Source organism: Acomys minous (genome assembly GCF_964271855.1).
Source record: "Acomys minous genome assembly, chromosome: 2".
Taxonomy (NCBI): Eukaryota; Metazoa; Chordata; class Mammalia; order Rodentia; family Muridae; genus Acomys; species Acomys minous.
Window position 1 is genome coordinate 125,269,079 of NC_140484.1, and position 6,520 is coordinate 125,275,598.

Sequence of the window (6,520 nt, forward strand, 5' to 3'; positions counted from 1 at the left end):
AAGTCTTATCTATGTCCTTCAGCTCCAAGACCATGTCAGCCAATGCCAAATGCCTCAGTTCTGCAAGCATTTGCCCCAGTGAATGAGAGATACTGCTTCCATATCGTTCATCTTCAATACTACAAATACTATCTCTGTAAGACCTGACACCAGGGTTGTTAAACCTATGGGAGCTAAAGAAGATCTCTTTCACATTCTACATATCTATAAGCAATGATATATGTGCCATGAGACAAAATATTATCTGGATATGCCTAGCTAGCCTGGGACCACAACTTCTGGTCCCCAAAGTTCTAGCATAATTGCTATTTGTTCCTTGGTTCTTGGAAAAGATACTACTTTGGCTTCACAGTTCCAGGAAAGTGACCACAAGTGCTATAAGCCCTAGCACCACCAACTGGCACACTGGACCTATGGAAGTCTCTTTTTTCTCAAAACTTTTAGTTTTGTTGCTAGTAAAGAAAGCTCACAAATGTATAAAACTCAATAGGATAACATGTACAAAAAGAAAAAGAAAAGAAAATCAATCTTTAATACAACAACAAAAGCTAACAATAAAGACAAGAGAGACATAAAAGACATATATATGTATGTGTGTGTGTGTGTGTATATATATATATAATGATTAATGTCAAGGGGCAGTACAACAGAAACCTTAAATGTAAATGGATCAAAGTCATCAATCAAAACACATAGACTTCAAACAACACTCTCACTAATAGGCAGGTCAATGAGACAGAAACTAAACAGAGAAATAACGAAACCAACTGAAGTTATGAATTAAATGGACCTAACAGATATCTACAAAATATTTTACCCAAACACAAAAGAATATACCTTCTTCCCAGCACCACATGAAACTTTCCCCAATATTAACCATATACTTGGGTGACAACACAAGCCTCAATAAATACAAGAGGATTGAAATAATCCCTTGTATCTTATCAGACATCTATGGACTAAAGCTTTCTAGACTTCAATGAAAATGAAGGCACAATACACCCAGATTTATGGGAAACAATGAAAGCAGTGCTAAGAGGAAAGTTCATAGCACTAAGAGCCTTCATAAAGAAATTGGAGAGGCCTCATACTATTAAACTAACAGCATCTCTAAAATCTCTAGAACAAAAAGAAGCAAATACACCCAAGAGGAGTAGATGGAAGAAATAATCAAACTCAGGGTGGAAATAAATAACTTAGAAACAAAGAAAACAATACAAAGAATCAATGAAACTAAAAGCGGATTCTTTGAGAAAATCAACACAATAGACAAAAAAAAAACTATACTCCACAAAACTGGAAAATCTAAATGAAATAGACAAATTCTTTATATAGTCCACTTAACAAAGTTAAATCAAGACCAGGATAGCAATTTAAATAATCCCATAACTCCTAAGGAAGTAGAAGCAGTTATTAAAAGTATCCCAACAAAACAAAAACAAAACCCAGAACCAGGTGGTTTTTGCACAGAATTCTATCAGACTTTTACAGAAGAGCTAATCCCAGTACTCCTCAAACTATTCCACAAAATAGTAGCAGAAGGAATATTGTCAAACTTATTCTATGAAGCTATTGTCACCCTAATACCTAAACCACACAAAAATTCTACCAAGAAAAAGAATTTCAAACCAATATCCCTCATGAATATTGATGCAAAAATACTCAATAAAATACTCACAAACTGAATACATGAACTCATCAAAAACATCATCCATCATGATCAAGTAGGCTTTGTCCCTGGGAGTCAGGAATGGTTCAGCACATTAAAAAAAAAAAGATGTAATGCACCATATAAAAAAATGAAAGAAAATAAAAGCACATGACCATCTCATTAGATGCTGAAAAGCCTTTGACGAAATCCAACACCTCTTTGTAATAAAAGCCTTGGAGAGATCAGGGATACAAGGCCCACACCTTAGCCTAATAAAGGTAGCATACAACAAACCTATAACCAACATCAAATTAAATGGAGAGAAACTTAAATCAATTCCACTAAATTCAGGACAAGGCTGTCCACTCTCTTTATATCTATCCAACATAGTACTTAAAGTTCTAGCCAGTGCAATAAGACAATCAAAGGAGATCAAAAGGACACAAAAAGTAAAGGAAGACTATCTCCATTCATAGACAATATGATAGTGTATATATAAGTGACATAAAAACTCTACCAGAGAACTCCTACAGTTGGTAAATACCTTCAGCAAAGTGGCTGTATACAAAATTAACTCCAAATATCACTAGCCCTCCTTTATATAAATGGTAAGTGGGCTGAGAAAGAAATTAAGGAAACAACACTCTTCACAATATCCAAAACAATATAAAATATCTTGGTGTAACTCTAACCGAGAAAGTGAAAGATCTGTATGACAAAAACTTCAAGTCTCTACAGAAAAAAATTGTACGGATGTCCCATGTTCATAGATCAATAGGATTAACATAGTAAAAATGGCTATCTTCCCAAAAGTAATATACATATTCAATGCAATTCCCATCAAAATTCCAACACAATTCTTTACAGACCCTAAAAGAACAATCTTCAACTTCATATGGAAAAATTAAAACCCCAGAATAGCTAAAACAATTCTGTACAATAAAAGAACTTCTGGAGGTATCACCATCCCTGACTTCAAGCTGTACTACAGAGCAATAGTAATAAAAAAAAAAAAAACTACATGATAGTAGCATACAAACAGACTGCTTGATCAAATAAGTTGAATTGAAGACCCAGAAATAAACACACACATCTACAGACACTTGATTTTTGACAAAGGAGCCAAAACTATACAATGGATAAAAAGAAAGCATCTTCAATAAATGGTGCTGGTTTAACTGGATGTCTACATGTAGAAAAATGCAAAAATAGATCCACATTTATCACCCTGCATAAAACTCAAGTCCAAGTGGATCAAAGACCTCAACATAAAACTGGATACACTAAATATAATACAAGAAAAAGTAGGGAAGATCCTTGCACCCACTGGTATAGGAGACAACTTCCTGAACAGAATGCCAACCGCTCACACTCTAAGACTGACAATTAATGAATGAGACCTCCTGAAACTGAGAAGACATACTCACTTATAAGTAGATATTAGCCATATAGTACAAGATAACCACAATCTACAGGCCCAAAGAAGCTAAGTAACAAGCAGGGCTTAAGGGTGGATGCTTGAGTCTCCCTCAGAAGGGGAAATAAAATAGACATAGAAAGTGGATGAAGAGAAAGAACTGAGTGGAAGAGGAAGTGGGAAGGGGAACAAGGATGGGGATCAGGTAGGGAAAGAGCAGGGCTGGAAGGTAAGAGGGCTGGGAGAGAGAGGGAAACCAATGAGGGATCAAGTTGGAGACCTGAGATGGGGTAGGCAGTTGGGAGGATCTGGGGGTGACTCTAACTGAGACTCATAGCAGCGAGGGATATGGGGACTGATGTGGGTACCCCCTATACTAATGGCAGGGCTCCAGTGAGTGGAGTAGGACAGCAACCCATCCACAAAACCTTCAACCCAAAATACACTCTGTCAACAAGGTGTGCACAGATAAAGATGGAGCAGAGATTGAGGGATGGGCCAAACAATGACTAGCCCAACTCGAGACCTACTCCATGGGGAGACCAACCCCGACACCATTAACCATACTCTGCTATGCTTTCAGACAGAAGCCTAGCATGAGTCTCCTCTGATAGGCTCTACCCAACAACAGATCGAAACAGATGCAGAGACCCACAGCCAAACATTAGGTGGAGCTCGGGGGGTGGGGGGGGTCTTGTCGAAGAGTTGGAGGAAGAATAGAGGTACCCAAAGGGGACAAGAACTCCACAAGAAGACCAAAAGAGTCAACTAACCAAGGAGCATGGAGGCTCACAGAAACTGAACCACCAAACAAAAAACATTGACTGGACCTAGGCCTCTTACCCATATGTAGCTGGTGGGCAGCTTGGTCATGATGAGGGGCCTCTAGCAATTAGAGTGGGTGCTGTCTCTGACATGAACTCTGTTGCCTGCTTATGGATCATTTTCTTCTAGCTGGGCTGCCTTGTTGGGCCTCAGTAGAAGAGGATGTGCATAGTCCTGATACAACTTGATGTGCCAGGGCAGGTTGGTAGAGGGGCTCCCCTTTTCTAATGGGGAAGGAGAAGCAGAAAGGGGAGAAGAAGGTGGGAGGGTGAGACCAGGAGGAGAGGAGAGGGGCTGCAAAAGGGATGTAAAGTGAACAATTTTTTAAAAGGTAAGTCAGAATGATCACCTGAGGCCAGTAGATCTTATTATCACTGTTTTGTATACCTGTGTTCCCATTAGACAAAAATTACTTCACAAAGAATTATAGGCATTCCTACTCTATTTTGCTTTAAATGATAAATTAAGAAAAAAATAATTTAAGAGACTTCAAAATAAGCTGAAGTCCATCCCAACAAATTACAACTTGAAAACATAAGAAACATTTCAAAACGAAAGCAGCACGACTCCTTCAAAAGATCGCAACTCCTCCATGATCAAATCCGAAAATATGTTCTGCTAAAATGCCAAACACTCCACAAACCTCATCATTTGTTGTTGTCACACTGCAGTCATGTGTTAAATTACTACAGTTTGCTCCATGAAGATCCGCAAATACTATGTCTCCATTCAGAAAAAAATAAAGTGGTACAGTGAGACCTTTCCAATCATTATAATTTGGGGCATAATAAGAACATTAATTAGAAACCTAAGAATATAAGATAATCCCTTGATGGTAGTAGTTGCTTAGCCTGGAGACTTAAACAAAAATCACTCAAGAGCTAAGGGGAATTTAAACTGTATATTTTTTTAAAAAGTGATATGGAGCTTATCTATTGAGATAATTATATGTCCTTACATTTTGCCATCAACTTCTACTATAAAGCATTTTAAATTTTACAATGGATGATTGTTGGAAGGTAAAATCCATGCAATATGCCTGTAATTGTTTGGTATCTTACAGGATAAACTCTAGTTATTTGATGCCAACCATGTACTTAGAATCGGAGGTCCCAGGTAACAACCAAGCACTCTTTTTGGATTAATGATTTCACACTTAATGAGGCTTTTTCCAGAGCCAATATGGCTCCAAATTCTCCCCACATTTCAGACTAATGCATTACACTGAATTACAGAGTGTAAAAGGAAACAAGACTGAGCAAGGCAACAGCTGCCTGTGATCTCACTGAAGGTGTGTCTCAGCCAGTAACTGGAAGCAAACCAGAGTTGTAATGTCCCCACCCACCCCCATCACTGGCTTGCCAACATCTGTTTCCTTATCATACCATAACCTAGTGGGCACAGAATCTCACTGTGCCTCCTGGCCTGGGGAACTCACATTCCGTTTGGAAAGAGCCCGTGAGAACAAGGGCTGAGTCTTGGTGCCTGTCTACCCAGGAACCTCATGAGGCATTCTCAGAATCCCTGGACCCCATTCCTGTTTACTGCTGACACAGGTTTCTGCAGCAGTGGGAAAATACACCCGTCCTGTGAAATCATGAGTAGCCGGACTATCAACTTCCCCTAAAACTGTATTCTGAGGCTGGGGGCACTAACAACACCTGGAACATACTGGAAATGCCAAGTTCCAAGCCTCATCTCAGACCTCCTGAATCAGTCTACATTTTGACAAGATTTCTCAGTGACTCCTCACATGTTAAAATTTATAGTAAGTTATTCACAAGACTGAACCAACAACTGTGAAGAAAGAGACACTGGAGAAAATACTTACTTTTTTGGCAGAATATTATTTTTTAATAATTTATTCAGATTACATCCTGATTGTTACCCCCTCACTTGTATCTTCCCATTCCCACTTCCCTCCCTCTTTCACCCTTTTCCCCTCCCCTAGACCTGTGACAGAAGGGGACCTCCTCCCCCACCATATTATCACAGCCTATCAGGTCTCATCCTGGTAGTCTGCTTATCCTTCCTATGAGTCCACCAGGCCTCCCTACCAAGAGGAAGTGATCCAATCTGGGGCACCAGAGTTCATACCAAAGGCCCAGAACTCATACCAAAGGCAGTCCCCACCCTCCACACAACCTTAGCAAATAGGCTGTCCATTGGCTAGATCTGAACATGGGGTTTGGGTTTACTGCACGCATTGAGCTTGGTTGGTGCAACAGTTTATGCAGGTTCCCCTCAGTCCAGATCCACTAGCCTTCATGGTGTCCTTGTGGGGCTCCTGGACCCTCTGGGAATAGAAGAATGGGGAAAATATTTTCTTATACCGAGGAACTGACTTTCTAACTTTGACAATGGAAGGAAACAACAACAAAGCAAACAGAAGAACAGAAGCAAACAAAGAGCCTATCAGCAGCATCCTAAGACTTAGAGGCCAAAAACTAACAAACTGAGCTCAAGTGAGCTGCAGCCAAGATGGAAGTAGCTCTGATGGAGACAACTCGAGTTTGTTCTGCTATGATCAATACCTGGGTTCACCTGTAAGCAGCACCAGGTGAAAAAAAAAAAACAAACCATAAACAACACAATAACAACAACAACAAAAACTAACACTTTGAGAT